General features: G+C 37.7%; 1 protein-coding gene across 2 annotated transcripts in view; it reads left to right on the forward strand.

Moving 5' to 3' along the window:
• The window catches only part of PKIA (cAMP-dependent protein kinase inhibitor alpha), a 95610-nt gene that overhangs the window by 47506 nt on the left and 30762 nt on the right, over positions 1 to 17342 (forward strand). The window contains exon 2 of one of the 2 annotated variants that reach the window (XM_082858673.1): positions 17006 to 17131. The exons of the other annotated variant lie outside the window; for it this stretch is intronic. The gene's annotated coding sequence lies outside the window, so the exon portion shown is untranslated. The remainder of the gene's footprint in view (positions 1 to 17005; positions 17132 to 17342) is intronic. 2 annotated transcript variants of the gene reach the window in all.

A 17342-nucleotide genomic window follows, 5' to 3' on the forward strand; every position in this document is an offset into this window, starting at 1 on the left:
ATGTAAATGATATAATAATAATGCTAGTCAGCAGTTATGGAATATTCATATTGTGCTAGGAGTTGAGCATTAAGTACAGGCATTCTTTTATTTAAAATCTCATATATATAATACCTACCTTAGGAAGTAGGTAATATAAATGTGCCAAGGTGACTGAAATAACGTGGTCATGTACAGGCAATGAAACTGGAAAAGAGTTTTCTGGGCTGATTGTTGAATGTTGGCCAAGACATTAAGGGGAGAAGGGATGAGCACTGGTGGGGAGACTGAAAACTTATTCATCGTGGGGAGAAAGCACTGGTGTAAGCATCGTACTGGTTGCTTAAGAACTGTTACTCTCATAACCCAAAAACTGAGGTTTTGCCGAAAGCTGAAGGCAGATTTCTTGCAGTGTGAAAAAGAATTTACTGATATCTATTCATCTCTTCATGTTTGAACCTGACTGTTTTGCAGATTTGTTGAAATGACTCAAGTTCTCTTTCAGATCTGGACTAAATGTCTGTATCACAGCATTAGGGCCCAGGGAGCAGCATTGGCAAGCCCATACTCACCTCCCCCCTTTTTAGTGTTTTGCACTCTGGAAAAGCAAACAACAGCAACAACAATATCTTATTTCCTTTTATTTATAGTTATTATTAATCTTGTCAAGAAACCCAATGTGATATATTTATGCTAAAATACAAATGAATTTTTTCCAGTTTTATTGAGGGTTAATTGATATATAATATTGTATCTGTCCAAGGTGTACAATGTGATGATTGATACATATATATAGTGTGAAATGATTACCACAATAAGTTTAGTTAACCTTAATTCACATAATTACAAATTTTATTTTTGTGATGAGAACTTTCAAGATCTACTCTCTTAGCAACTTTCAAACATAAAGTACAGTATTGTTAACTGTAGTGACCAAGCTATACATTACATCACCATTACTCACTTATCTTATAACTAGAAGTTTTTATCTTTTGATCATCTTCACTCATTTTCCTCATCTCCAACCCCCAGCTCTGGCAACCATCATTCCATTCTTTCTATCATGAGTTCAGTATTTTAGATTTCACATATGAGATCATAAAGTATTTCTCTTTCTCTGTCTGACATTTCATTTAGCATAATGCCCCCCAAATCCACCCATGTGGTCACAAATAGCCAGATTTCCTTCTTTATCATGGCTGAATAATAGTAGGTTATATGCACCCCATTTTCTTCATCCATTCATCCACAAAAAAACACTGAGGTTGTTTCCATGTCTTGGCTACTGTATTGGGTTGGCCAGAAAGTTCATACAGTTAATGAATACACTGTTCAATAAAACTTGGTGAAAATGAAAAATGTGTCTTTTATTTTTACTTAAAATAAATCTTTGACAAAGCCAGCTAGGCATCCCTTTGAGTAATGACTTATATCACATTGAAATATTTTAAACATATGAAAAGTAATAGCTTAAATGACAAATGTTACTAATATTGACAAAATTTATCAAGGAGAATATGTTAGAATATGTTAAAATGCAGATGGTCAGTGAAAGAACAAATGTAACTTTTAACTAAATATTGTCTTGATATTTAGACCATTGGTTAAGAACATGATAACAGGTTTCATCCATTTCAAGAAAGCAGAATATTTGCAGATCACTTAACATTTACTAGGTATGTTCTCAGTCTGGAAGGATATATTTCACTTACATGTGTCATTTAATTTAGCCACATCCCTCTGTAATAGATAGTGTTATCCCTATTTGCAGATAGGAAACAGGCTCAGAAAGATTAAGAATGTTACCTAATTCTAGTAAGTAGCCAAACCTAAACTGATCTAATTCCAGGGCAAAGCTCTGACACATCAGTGTGGGTCTTTACCTCTTTGAGAATTGTTGAACATTAAAAGCCTTCTTCCAGGTAAATGCATAAAGAAACAACATGAGCAATGACATAACAATACAAGTCTCACTAAATAATTGGTGTGTTTGGCCTTGCTTTTGCTGATAGATCTTTTGCAAAATTGCTTTTCTCTGAGATAGTGGACTTTAACTATTTCCTTTGAAGACTTTCTTAAATTATACCTATCAGAAAGCTGCTTTGCTTTAAGGCTAAAGAAAAATGAAAGCTTACTTAACTACACTTAGGTGCCAGGGTCATACTATGAACTCTACACCTGCCAGGATTCACGCTAAGATAGGGTGGCTCCACAAACTGTCCATAGTTCTGTGATTTCTTTCTGATATTTTGAAGTGGAAATAATTTAATAACTATTCACAAAAGAGAGAAACACTGTTTCTTGGTCCTCAATATCATACTGCTGTAGGCTAATTCTTTCTCTCTTCTGTTGCCCCTTAGTAAAGAGAGTGTGTTTTGGGGACCCTCCTTCACGATCTTCTCCATTCCAAGAGCATCTTACATAAATCCAGGACTTCTCAAGCAACTGGTTTTGCCAGATGGTCTTAGGGTTGGTTGTACCCATATATGTATAATCCTGAACTTCTCAAGTAAGGTCCTTATAGAGCATAATGGCTAAGAGAATTGGTGCTGATACCAGACCTGAGTCCAAATACTGCCTGTGCCCTTAACTAGCTGTATAACCTTGGAGAAGTAACTTAAGCCCCTTAAAGGGATCAGATTTCTCACCCGGAAAATGGTATAATAAATGCATCTATCCCATATGGTTAGTGTGTAAATTAATGTAACTTGAGATGGTGCATGTTAAGCATTAGCACAGTGCCTGTCTCTTATTAGTAATACCTGCTTTTATTATTAATTATTCTCTTTATATTCCCAGTTCCAGCTAGGTGCCTAACATATAATAGTTGTTCAGCACATATTTACTGGATTGAACCAGCTCTGAAATTTAAGCATTGGGTCAACAGCAGTCACCCCACCATTGTTTCTCCCACAGAAAGGGAGAATAGATGGAAGCCAGCCATCATACTTTCTTTTCTTATTCTAAACTTCCCATCCAGCCCCAGCAATAAAAAAATCTTCCTGAACCCCAACAATTTTGAGAATTTTTCAAATCACACTATTTGAAAATAGTTGGGTTTCCCTCATCTAATATGTCCCAGGACCCCAAGGTCACCAAGCTTATATTAATGAAGTTTAATTAAGATAAATGATTACAGTTAGTAAACCAACTGCTTATGAGCTCATTGGGCTCTTTAAAATTTACTATCTGCACTTCATAGAGACACAAGTATTTTGCTTTTGTAGGACACTCAACAGTCAAAGTAGTCTTTTAAAAAGCACAAATCAGACGCTATTATTGCACTGCTTCTAACCTCTAAAGGCTATCTGTTGTAAAGAGATTAAATTTTCAACTACTTAGCCAGGCTCACAGGGACCATGTGCGCTGGTCACTTACTGCATCTTTCCCTGACCTTCATGGGGTTCGAGGCACAGTTGTCTTTTTCAGTCCTTCAGATGCAACAAGCTCTACTTCTTGCTCTCCCAGCTTTAGATTGGCTAATCCTTCTACCCAGACCAATTTCCCTCTGATCGTTAAGGTCTCGGTTCAAACGCCACCACTACTATCTTGACCAAAGAGATCTGCCTCCTCAGTGCCTCTCCACCCCATTGTCCAGTCGTATTTCTGTCACTGTACAACATTTATTTACATGTTTACTGTCTTCCTCCACCACTGGACATTTGCTTAAGAGCAAGGACTTTGTAATTTTTTGCTCACCACTGAAACTTCCAAGGCTTGCAGCAGACACTGGCACATAGAAGGTGTGTAGGAAATGTGTGTCTAATAAATGAATAAATATGTGAATGAAAAAAAAACTGAAACAGTAACACAAGAATATTTTTCTTTCAAAAGAATAATGAAAAATAATTTCATTCAATAAGAGTCATTCTTAGTTACTGATACATGACTTAGTAGATCCCATTCAGTTTAAAATGTTCCATTTTTTTCTGATACTTCACAAGTCATTAATTAAATGTTGCTCACTTTTAAGGCCAATCTGTGAGACATTATTTAACTTGTCTACTCTAAAGTTCCAGCATTAACTCAGGCGGGGCTTCACCAAGTACTGATCATGTGACCTTGGCCTCTCATTGCCTCAGTTTTCTCATTTGTAATATGGGTATAATAATAGGCTTATTTCATAGGCCTATGAGGAGGAAAACCTTATATATATGTGTGTGTGTGTGTGTGTGTGTGTGTGTGTGTGTGTGTGTGTCTATATATATGTATTTAAACAGTGTCTTAGAATAGTGTCTGGCACATAATAAGCATTATAGAAGTATTGACTGCTGCTACTAGTACTGTTATTATGAGAACTAACTGTTGAGAATAATCCTTCATATAGTGGTTTATTCCACTGAAGATAAAGGAAACTAATAGAATATTAGAAATCAGATTAAACACAGAAAGCCAGTATAATATACCAGGACAGAAGATGATGAGAGTGTGAAAGCATAAAGGAAAAAAAACGGTTTTTGTTTTTGTTTTTCTTTTTCTTTTTTAGAAGGAAAGAGCCTAGAAATAGGACAAAAACTATTCATTGGCTATACTGACATGGAGATCGCTGGTGACCTTCATAAGTAAAATTTCAGGACAGTGGGCAGAGAGATTACGGTGAGAGAAGTCAGATGGATGTAAATTATAGAGTAAATGGGACGTGAGGAAATAGAAACAATATATGAAGATAACAATTTTGAAAAGTTTAGACATGAATTGGCTAAAGAATATATGCAGGGATTAGGGGAGGAGGGAGGCTTTCATGTTACATGTATAGTTTTTAACACTTTAAGTTGGAGTTACTAGTCTAGAATGAGGTTGAATTTTGGCAAGAATCATTCATAAGGAGTAGATGGGTTGTAGAAAATGCAGTGCTGTGAAGTACTTGAGAAGATGAGAGAAAAATGATATGCTATCTGTAGTGCACATGGCCTTTTAACTTTACCTCCTGTAGTAAAAGGGAATACAAAGATCAATGCAAATGCTAATGAATTAATGGATTTGGCAGTGGACTGTTTACTGACTTCTATGTTCTTAATGAGTTATGAAGCACCTCACCAGCTCAGAGTGAAGGAAGTAGAGAGGATGGAGGAAAATTTGAGGAGGGTAGGTAAAGCTTCTAAGAAAATAGTCCTTAAGGAGAATTAGAAAGAACTTACTGTAAGTCAGAGCAATATTTCCAGTCTTGAAAATCCATTTGAAGTTGGTGATTATTAATTTATTGGAATACCAATTTGCCCTGCCACATGATTTTTCTCCAGCTACCTGGGTATAAGTTACACAGAGGCAGAAAAGAGTGAGGGATAACAATCGAGGGAAAATACAATTAGTATTTTTTTTACCTTTTTCCACTTCCCCGCTCCAACTCTGGGGAGCCTTCACGGACATGGCTGCCCTCCCAGCCTCCAGCAGCACTCTGTCATCAAAGAATTCAAAGAAATGGAATATAGGTTTCCAACTTATTAATTTAGCAAAATCAAAAATTATATATAATGTCTTCTGTTGGCAAAGATTTTTGCAATATAATTTGGTTCCATCTTTTGACAAGTAATTCGGCAATGTCTAGCAAGATAAAAATGTTAATATCTTTTTACACATTAATTCTACTCCTGGAAGCTTATGCCAATAAATAATTTATAATCCAGAAAATTATTATATAAAGATGCTCATTGTCATGTCCTTTGTAATAACAAAAAATTGGAAACACCTTTAATTGTTAACAATAAGAAAACAGTTTAGGAAATTATATCCACTTAGTAGAAAATTACACAGTTACTATATTATAATTACAAGATGATGGAGCAAAATAGAGTAATGCTTAATAAAGAAAGAATGAAGAAAGCTGACCTAAAACTGTGTCTTCCATATGACAGTAATTATGTAAACATATAAATATTTATTAAAACTTAAAACCAAAATAAAGTTTTAAAAGCTCTGTACCAGTAATGGGGATTTTACATTTGTTTCAAAATATTTTTTAACATAACTCTTAAATTTTGTTTTTTCTACTCCTTTTCTTTTTTTTTTTTTTTTTTTTCATGTGGTAAGGAATTTTTTTTTTACAAAAAAAAGAAACTTTATTTTTCAGAGCAGTTTTAGGTTCACAGTAAAATTGAGGGGCAGGTACAGAGATTTCCCATATATTCCCTAATGGTACACATGTACAGCCTCCCCCATTATCAGCATTTCCCACCAGAGTGATACATTTGTTACAATTGATGAATTTACATTGACAAATCATAATCACCTAAAGTCTGTGGTGTGCATTATGGTTTACTCTTGGTGTTGTACAGTCTATGGGTTTGGACAAATGTATAATGTATCCAACATAATAGCATTATAAAGAATATTTTCACTGCCCTAAAAACACTCTGTGCTACACCTATTCATCCCTCCCCTCATCCCTGGCAACCACTGATCTTTTTACTGTCTGTACAGTTTTACCTTTCCCTCAATGTCATATAGTTGGAATCATACAGTATGATACAGCTTTTTCAGATTTGTTTCTTTCACTTAGTACTATGCATTTAAGTTTCCCCCATGTATTTTCATGGCTTGATAGCTCATTTCTTTTCAGTGTTGAATAAGATTCCATTTTTGGATGTACCACCATTTATTTATCTATTCACCTAGTATAGGGCATCTTGGTTGCTTCCAAGTTTTGGCAATTATGAATAAAGCTGCTATAAACGTTCATGTACAGATTTTTGTGTAGATATAAGTTATCAACTCTTTGGGTAATGGTCAAGCAGTGCAATTGCTGGATTGTGTGGCAAGAGTATATTCAGTTGTGTAAGAAACTGCCAAACTGTCTTCCAAAGTGTCTGTACCACCCACTAGATTTTTTTTTTTTTTTTTTTTTTTTTGCGGTACGTGGGCCTCTCACTGTTGTGGCCCCTCCCCCCGCGGAGCACAGGCTCCGGACGCGCAGGCCCAGCAGCCATGGCCCACAGGCGCAGCCGCTCCGCGGCATGTGGGATCCTCCCGGACCAGGGCACGAACCCCCGTCCCCTGCATCGGCAGGCAGACCCCCAACCACTGCGCCACCAGGGAAGCCCCACCCACTAGATTTTTAACCATGTTCATATAGCCAAAATTTCAGAAATATTTCTACAATATTTGCAGATATTGTACACTTGAAATCCAGGTCATTATTCAAGATTCTACTTAATGGTACCTCCTCCAGGAAATTCCATCTCTCTTAACTCTACCTTCTTTTCAGCCCCTCAGACATTTCCTTCAACCTATTTTATAAAAATCACTTCATTTGTTTTGAATTCTAACTACTTGTTGTTATAACTTTTCCCTGACCCCATGTTTAAAGATGTGCAGTATTTGTCTATTTCCCTCATGCCAAGCATAGTTTATTTTGCATATAATAGAGTCTATGTTATTTGGTAGTACAATGATTAGAGATCCATATACTACCAAATGTAAAATAGATAGCTAGTGGGAAGCAGCCGCACAGGACAGGGAAATCAGCCCGGTGCCCCGCGACCACCCAGAGGGGTGGGACGGGGGTATGGGAGGGAGGGAGACGCAAGAGGGAAGAGACACGGGGACACATGTATAGCTGACTCACCCTGCTACAAAGCATAAACCAGCACACCATTGCAAAGCAACCACACTCCAACAAAGTTGCCAAAAAAAACAAAAACAAAAAAAATGCAAAAAAGAATTTTTAAGACTTACTCTTTTTTTTTTTTTTTTTTTAACATCTCTACCGGGGCACAATTGCTCCACAATGGTGTGCCAGCCCCTGCCCCACAACAAAGTGAATCAGTCACACATAAACATACGTTCCCACATGTCCTCCCTCCCGCGTCTCCCCCCCCCTCCCCATCCCACCCCTCCAGGCCGTCACAAAGCACCGAGCCAACATCCCCGTGCCACGCGGCTGCCTCCCACCAGCCATCTACCCTACTACGTTTGTTAGTGTGTATATGCCCATGACTCTCTCTCGCCCTGTCACAGCTCACCCTTCCCCCTCCCCATAACCTCAAGTCCGTTCTCTAGGAGGTCTGCGTCTTTATCTACTCCTTTTCTTAAGAATTTCTTATTATTACCTCATTTTTCATTTCATAGTTTCAACTAAAGTCAGCAATTTTATCATCAGAGAAGATTAGACTTATTTGACAGTTCATAATTCCAAGTTATTTGGTATAAAAAGACCATACACACTTGTAGGTGCTTTCAAAATAAAATTTCGAGAATTTTATTTTTTTGCTTAGTCTTTCCTAGTATGGAGATTAAGCAAACTACCTAAAATTGCTAGCCATTCTTTTTTCATTTTTCTCATTTTATTCATTTATCTTGCCCTTCACAGAAATGATAACAAATGAGTCTGCAGCTGCATCTTCCAATTTCTTAAATCCTCTATTTTCCACATTATGAAATCATACTAATATGAATGCTTCCAGTATTTTCAGAGCTCTTTAGTTATTATACTTTAGCATTCTGTATGAAGTATCTTATGTAAGTGTAAAATTTAGACTCAACTTCTGGAAGCTTTTGATTTCTTAGTTCAAACGTGAGAGATCCTTTGTTCAGCCATATGATTAACAATTACTTGTATAGTAAGAAGCTCCTAAATTATTGTTTTATGGATACCTGGCAGTTTTCTTGCCATTTCTCAGAAGTTCTCTATTAAACACATTCTCTCTCTCTCTCTCTCTCTCTCTCTCTCTCTCTCTCTCTCTCTCTCTCTCTCTCTCTCTCACACACACACACACACACACACACACACACACATTGTGATTGAAAGCACAGACTTTGGCATTATGAAGTCTAAGGTTCAATTTCCAGTTCTGTAGTTTCTGGGCCACTTCACTTTAGGCAAGTAATCTAATGTCTCTGAACCTTGTTATTTTCATCTGTAAAATGGAGATTACAATTATATCAGACAATCCTCAAAACATCCATAATGATTTTAGAGTTTCAGAGTCAGGTACAAGCAGGCACTCAGTAAATGGCTAGTGCTTTTATTACTTTATTATTATTTAGGTCTTGGTTTTCCTTGAGTCTGTGAGTCTCCATAATGAAATGTAATTTCCAGTAGATTGAGTAACACCTGTTTTCACCAAAAATTTTAACTGAGTTCATTACTTTCTGTGCAACCCAGATTAGTTTTCTACCTTTTTCTCTGTGCCGTATGTAGGTGTGCAATAGATTTATTTAATAAATGTATGAATGCGTAGATGAATTTTTAAATGCTTCTTTTTGAGAAGGTAGAACAAATGTGACACAGTAGAACAGATAAGAAAATAGTCCATGGAAAAAATGGCAAAGTCATGTATGTGCCCAGGGCCAGCCTAAGAAGAATTGCTTCTTATTTTTAAGGAAAAATGTGTTGAATAGCTTATTTTAATTATTTTTAAAAGTTAAGTACAGGATGGGCTTCCCTGGTGGCGCAGTGGTTGAGAGTCCGCCTGCCGATGCAGGGGACACAGGTTCGTGCCCCGGTCCAGGAAGATCCCACATGCCGCGGAGCGGCTGGGCCCGTGAGCCATGGCCGCTGAGCCTGCACGTCCGGAACCTGTGCTCCGCAACGAGAGAGGCCACAACAGTGAGAGGCCTGCGTACCGCAAAAAAAAAAAAAAAAAAAAATTAAGTACAGGGACTTCCCTGGCGGTCCAGTGGTTTAAGACTTCGCCTTCCAATGCAGGGGGTGTGAGTTCAATCCCTAGTCGGGGAGCTATGGTCCCACATGCCTCGCAGCCAAAAAAATCAAAACATAAAACAGAAGCAGTATTGTAACAAATTCAATAAAGACTTTAAAAAGTGGTCCACATCAAAAAAAAAGTTAAGTACAAAAATTTGCTGATGATTTACATATTTAGCACCAATAAAATAATGTGAGATTAGCTGTACTAAAACAGAATGTTGAGTTACATTCACATTAAGTGACATTATATAGTCTAAATTTATGGAAAACTTCTGAGATGGCTGATAAAAAGTAAGGTGGTGAGTGACCTTTGAGCAGAAAAAGACAGAAAGAGAAGTGGCCTCTTCTACATTCTATTGTGCCTCTAAGTAAAATGCTTGGTAATCTAGCTACAAAGCTATATGTCATTTGGCTTTAGGCACCTACTGTGATTTACCTTGTGAAGATCAATTTTGCCATGGAGAGGATTTGTAAAAGTATCACACATTCCAGTACCATTGGCAACCACAGCTACCAAAAACTCCAATTTAAATTGATGAACCTAATATCAGATGATAGTATCATTTCCTTGTGGGTGTTTTGGGAAAAGGTGGGTAGGAAATGTATACAAGTGAATACTTTATTGACTGAAATAACAATTCATCATTTTGAAAACATAAAATACATTAAGGTTGTTATAGCCTCATGCATTAATATTTCACTGTACTTTAGACATTGCCTACAATGTTTTCTGCCCTTTGAAACAGAATCATGCTTGTGGTACGCATTAATCATATAAAAGATTAAACACTGAAAAGAAATTCAGCCTTTAAAGATGATTTGCTTTGATTTATTCCATGGGTTCTTCCAAAAAGTTAATACCAATAATTATTGCTTGTTGAATTGGAGTTACAAATTCTTTCAGAGTAACTTAGTATTTTCTTTAATGTCAGTATCAAGGAAGGTAAAGCAAATTTACATATTTATTAGGAAATACAGGCACATGATCATAAAACAAGAAAACACAATGTTTTTATAGACTTTATTTTTTAGAACTGTTTTAATTTTACAGAAAAATTGAGAAGATAGTATAAAGTGTTTCCATATACACTATACCCATTTCCCTCTATGATGATCAACTTATATTAGTATGTTACATTGTTACATTCAATTAACAAATACTGATACATTATCATTTACTATAGTCCATACCTTAGTCCAGTTCCTTAGTTTTTACCTAATGTCCTTTTTCTATTCCAGGATTTCATCCAAAACATCACATTACATTTAGTTGCCATGTTTCCTTAGGCTCCTCTTGGGTTTGATAGCTCCTCAGATTTTCCTTGGATGACCTTGACAATTTTGAGTAGTTAGGTTTTCGTAGGATGCCCACTACTAGAATTTGTTTGATGCATTTTTCATGATAATATTGGGATTATGTGTTTTGGGGAGGAAGACCACAGAGTAGAAGGGTTATTTTGTCAGATCACATCAAGCATACAAAGTATCAATATGCATTATGAATGCTGAGGTCGACCTTGATCACCAGGCTGAGGTAGTGTTTTTCAGGTTTCTCCATTGTAAAATTACTGTTTTCCCTTTTCCATATTGTACTTTTTGAAAGGAAGTCAATATGCTCAGCCCACAGCTAAGGAATAGGGAGTTATGCTTAAGATGGAGTACTACATAAACTATTTGGAATTCTTTTGCACTGGAGATCTATCTATTCTCCTGCATTTACTTATGTATCCAATTATTTATTTATATCAGAAGAACACATGGATTTTTATTTTATACTTTGGGTTATAATCTAATTCTACGTTAGTTACTTTGTTCCTCAAATTGCTCTAGTTCTGACCCTTGTGAACTCTTTTCAGTTCAGTGGCTCGTGTGCCACTCTGAGGTATCCCCATCCTATATATTTTTTTGGAACTTCCTAACTTTCTGACATTATAAGATGGTCTTGTATATAAATCTTGTATATTTACTGCCCCAGTCCTAGAATCAGCTATTTCTTCAAGGATAACTAGGTCTTTTTAGTAGAGAACAGTATTAGACAGCAGGATCTGGGTGTGGGGTGTGCTAATTGCTGCCCGGATGTCATTGCTTCTAGATCTTCTCAGCTGACAGAGCAAAGAGATAATATGTGTGTACATTACCCATGTATATGCACATATCTATAAGTATCTCTCTACATAACATGTGTATTAAGGTAATATGAAGCAATATTTAAGCTAAACATGAATGTATGTTGATGTTTCCAACTTTAATCTGTTACCACATAGATCATCTTAGCCTCATCTCTTGCTTATCTTTAAATTTCAACTCCAGCAAAACACTTGACTTTTAAAAGTGTGAAAATCAAATTGTAGTAACTTTGGGAAGCCACATCATCTAGCAGAATAATTCTTAAAGGGCAAGGTGTATATCATCAAATTTTAATTTATAGTCAGCAGTACTTTGTAACATCAATAGGCCTCCAGACCTCTGCTTCCAAGAAGATGAAGTAGCCCATTTCTCCCAGGTTCCCCCACTTAAAACTAAAACCCTGAACATAACAACAAACAAACATGGGAAGACACTGAAAGGTGGAGATGAGAAGGCAGACTTAACTAGGGACTTTGGGACTTGAGGAATAACATGGTGATGAGTCCCCTGTGTTTCCTGTTGCTTCCCATACATCCTGGAGAGGGTATTACAGGAACCCCCAATCAATAACCACCAACAGAACAACAGACAAAAAAGCTTCAAAAAAACCCCCGTTCCCCCTAGCCAAAGTATGAGGAAAGGGGATGCTAAAGACAAAAAACCATTTGGGCAATAATATACACTCTACTCGAGCCAAGTGCCAGTGGAATATTGCACCCATCCCCTATGTCCTGTGGTTTCAGTTGGGCCAAGCTAGGATTTGATCTTCTACACCACCCCACTCCTGCCCTCCAGAAGAGGCAGCACTCTGATTCGCCACCAGGGCTGTTTCAGTGTGGTCCAGTGGTGAGCTGAGCCTCCACCCCTTTGCATTAGCAAAGAGACTTTCAAAGGTGGTGCCTGACAGACTAGTTAACACTGGGCTGCCCTCACACAGTCATGGGGTCCAATGGTGGGACCTAGCCTCCGTCTCTCCCTGACATCGATAAGAATAGGATGTTACAGGTTGGAGGGAGTAGGCACCCCACTAACCCCCAACACATGGTGTCAGTGACACCCAGTGGGGTGCTGAATCCCCATAACCATCCTGAGGCAGTAAGACAGAATGAGATGGCACAAGCAGGGCTAGTGGGCAGTTCTCTTCCTCTTACCCTGGTGTCAGTGGGGCCAGCAGGTAGCTGACCCTCTACCCACACCCGGCATCAACAAGAAGGAATGAAGTGGGAGGAAGGACAGCAAACACTTCACTTCTCCCCTCCCCTGGTGCCAAGAAATGTACTGGGGAGATGAACTTCCACTCCTACTAAAAGGCAACACAATGATATTAATGTTCCCACTTTGGGGGGGAAGGTGTCAGAAGGGCCAATAGGATAGCTGAACTTCTACTTGATCTGTCTTCAGTGAGACAATGTAAGTGCCCACTTTTGCTGGGGTATTGACAGTAGGGCCCAATGGAAATCTGTACGTAACCCCCCAGTCCTCATACTACACCTCAAATAGGATGACTTCCTTCTAAAAAGTAATAATACAATTAAATGGGATACAGAGTCATATAATAACTCACAATGTTTAGAATACAATTGAAAAATACTCATGACACAAAGAACCAGGAAATCACAAAATAAATGAGAAAAGGCAATAAACATACACCAACACTGAGATAAAACATCTATTGAAATTATCAGACAAGGATTTTAAATAGGCTGTCACATAAATGCTTCAATTAGCAATTATGTGTTCCTTGACAGAAATGGGAAAAAATAGAAAATTTAAACAAAGAACTAGAAGTTATAAGAATAAAAACAAATGAGAACAGTAGAACTGAAAAATACAACAATCAAAAAACTTTGCTCAAGAGTAGAGTGGAGATTACAAAGCATAGAATCATGAACTTAGAAGAGATCAGTACAATGTACCAAATGTACAGAGAAAAATAGACTGAGGGGTAGAGATGGGAGAAAGAACAGGATCTCAAGAATCTGTAAACAGTAACAAAAGCACTAACATTCATATCATCAAAGTTCCAGAATGAAAAAAAAGAGCACGTAGGACTGACAAAGTATTCAAAGAAATAATGACTAAAAAGTTCCCAATTTTTTAGAAGACATAAACACAAATTCAAGATTCTGAACAAACCCAAAGAGGAAAAACAGAAAGATAATCCTTGCCAAGACATGTCATAATTAAACTTCTGAAAAGTAGAGACAAAAAAAAATCTCGAAAGTGGACAGGCAGAAACAATGCATCACTTATTGAGAAACACCAATTCCAATGACAGCATATTTCTTGTCTAAAACTATGGAGTCAGAAGCATTGACATAACATTTTTCAAGTACTTAAAGAAAAGAACTCTCAGCCACAAATTCACACTTTTTATACCCACTTTCATGTTTGACTTATATTAATGGACTACTAACTCATCTTTCTATATCCAGGACTGCCATCACGCTTCTCCAGAAATCTAGTCACAGTATTTCCAGAGTGATCTTTCTGAAGATGAAACAATTTTTTCTTATAAAAATACCTGATGTGTTATGAAACTTTTCTCTCTTCTAAGTTACCAGTTAAAATCCTTCAATGGATTCCCATCTTTCTTGGAGTAAAATCTCACATCCAAACTCTCTTTGTCCTTTTGGGCTGCTGTAAAATTATCCTGCAGGTTGGGTGGCTCCTAAACAACAGGAATTTTTGTTTTTTTTCTCACGGTTCCAGAGGCTGCAAGTTCAAGAATAGGGTGCCAGTATGGTCAGATGAGGGCCCTCTTCTGAGTCACAGACTTCTCATTGTATCCTCACATGGCAGAAGAGGTTAGGGAGCTCTGTGGGGTCTCTTTTATAAGAGCACTAATACCATAATCACTTCCCAAAGGCCCCACCTACTAATACTATCAGCTACGGAAATTAAGATTTCAACATATGAATTTGGAGGGGAACACAAAGACTAGACCATAGCACTTACTATACATACATGGACCATTCATGATATGGCTTCTACCACCCTCTCCATTGTCTTCTTTTCTTACACTCCAGTGAGCATTTTTTTTTTTTTTTTTTTTTTTTTTTGCGGTATGCGGGCCTCTCACTGTTGTGTCCTCTCCCGTTGCGGAGCACAGGCTCCGGACGCGCAGGCTCAGCGGCCATGGCTCACGGGCCCAGCCGCTCCGTGGCATGTGGGATCTTCCCGGACCGGGGCAGGAACCCATGTCCCCTGCATCGGCAGGTGGACTCTCAACCACTGCGCCACCAGGGAAGCCTCAGTGAGCATTTCTTATACTGATTATGAATGGAACTCCTTTCTGGACTGATCCTTAACCATTCATTTTCCGGCAACCATGAATGTATCTTCTCTTTTCCTCAAAAATTCACCCCTCCGTCATGTTACATATCCATTTCAATTGCCTTCTACAGAAAACCCTACTGATATCCCCCATATACTGCTGTCCACAGCATGAATTAAGGTCTTACCGTGTCTTCCTATAGCACTCTGTAATAATTTTTACGGTAACTATGGATTTTCTTATTTGATTGTCACAATACATTGAATTCTAGGTGGCACGATAATGATTTTAGTAACAGTAACACTGGTGCCTAGTTTAACCCATGGCATACTTTAGGTGTTCAATAAATGTTTGTTGAATGAGTGAATGAATGAATGGTTAATTTGAAATCTTAATCATGTTACTTTTCAAAAATCTGTTAAAAGATACCCACGGTTTTCCAGAAGATTAGGGACTTAGGATCTTAAACTTGATTTAATAGAGGAAATTTTTACTCATACATCATGCTTAAATACCTCAAAGTAAAACCATTAACCCAGGAATTTAAGGTTATCCATTTGGACTTGCAAGCCAATAATTAATATCTCCTGCCCCGACTGTATTAGATGGTTTCAATGCTCCACTCATATCTCCCCAGCACTCATCATTCCAGTATATGCTGATAGAATCATGCTACCACCTGCAATTATCCACCTTAGGGCAGGCCAGAAGTGTACAGGAGTTAATGTATCTGGGTGTAGCTTTCAACCAAGGATGGAGGGGACTGGAAGATAAGTACTTCAAGTTTCTCACCGATTCTTGGGATAACTCTGAGACATGTTCTATAGAGTTTCACAGAACTCCCCTGAAGTACTGGCAGCAGTTCCCTGCAGGAGTAATTTATTTAGTAATGCACCTCTGTTGGCTTCCTTCCATGCCTCCATTCTCAATTCCTACTCCACTTCTGAGTTTTCTGGAAGCACCTCCCAGATGAACAGTTTGCATTCAAATTATTGCCTCAGTTCTGCTTCTAGGGGAATTCAATTGATAGCCTCCTAATAATCCAATGCTCCTTACAGAGCTGTCACTGGTACAAGTACCAAGGCACGGCACATTACGTATCACTCCTCCTAAATCCTAATATATTTAAACAGATAGGAAAGAGCATGACCTTGAAGAGAAAAAGAGTTTATGTGAGAATGGCCAATGGATAAAGGGAAGGAGAGACAGTGCCATTTGTTTTCCATTCATGATAGTGTGAAATTTATGGGCAGATGGTCTAACAGGTGTGACTATAATTTGAGGAGCCTGCTCCCTTCGTTACAGAAGACTGCTATTGTTATTATTATGGAACCACAACCTCATGACTTTATTGCTTCACTTGATGTAGCCTTTTCTTGTACCCTTAAATCTTTCTACATCACTGAATTGCAGCCAATAGGTTTATTTTCTCCCTATGGCTCATCACAAAAAAAGACACACATGTGCGCACACACACACACACACACACACACACACACACACAGAGTTTTCTGTATGCCAGTGCTAGAAAAGACAAGCTCATGGTGCATGTATGCAATGGATATTGTACATTACAGGTCTCTGTGAAATAGTCTTCTACAGGTTCCTATGTTTATTTTATGAATAATTAACTTTAGTAAAGTTAATTTCCTGAAGATTTTGATGAAGACTGAAGAAAGGAAGTAAATTTTAAAGAAAAAGACTTAGAAACTTGCCCTTTTTGCCCTCTCTTTGTGTTTTAATGAACAAAGGATTACTGGGCCTTTTTTGAAGTCTTTGCTTGAGTTGAAGACACAAAATGCAACCTGTACTCTTATCATAATATGTTCAGTTTATGAGTACACAAACTTATAAACTGTGAACTTCCCTAAAGTTATTATACCATTTAGAAGATGTTTGCTTGGACGTTTACTTAAAACCAAACAATTGAGGTCTATATGTCCAAATAATTTCCCTCTCTCTTGCTGTCTCCATTTCAGTTTCCTGAGTTTCTGGGAAGGCCTGGTTTCCCCAAAGGAACAATTTCTGGTAGAAGTCTGAAGGTCTGACCCAAGAAAAAAATCCAGTATAGCCAATGAATTGAGGACAAGAAGGTTTCCAATCAGGTAGGAACATTTAATCTCATACATTACGTCACCTTAAGTAAGGTGTGCTGATAGCTGGATATGATTTAACTGCTTGGAAAAAGATGCATATATAACCTACCGCACAAGGAAGCTGTTCTCAATTCCCTTAGAGGTTGTGGTGTTTATCAGAGAGTGCCTTGGGGGAAAATGATTACAATGCTTTTTTTTTTTTTTTAGCTCATTGTTGCCA

Source organism: Leucopleurus acutus (assembly GCF_964270905.1).
Source record: "Leucopleurus acutus genome assembly, chromosome: 17".
NCBI lineage: Eukaryota > Metazoa > Chordata > Mammalia > Artiodactyla > Delphinidae > Leucopleurus > Leucopleurus acutus.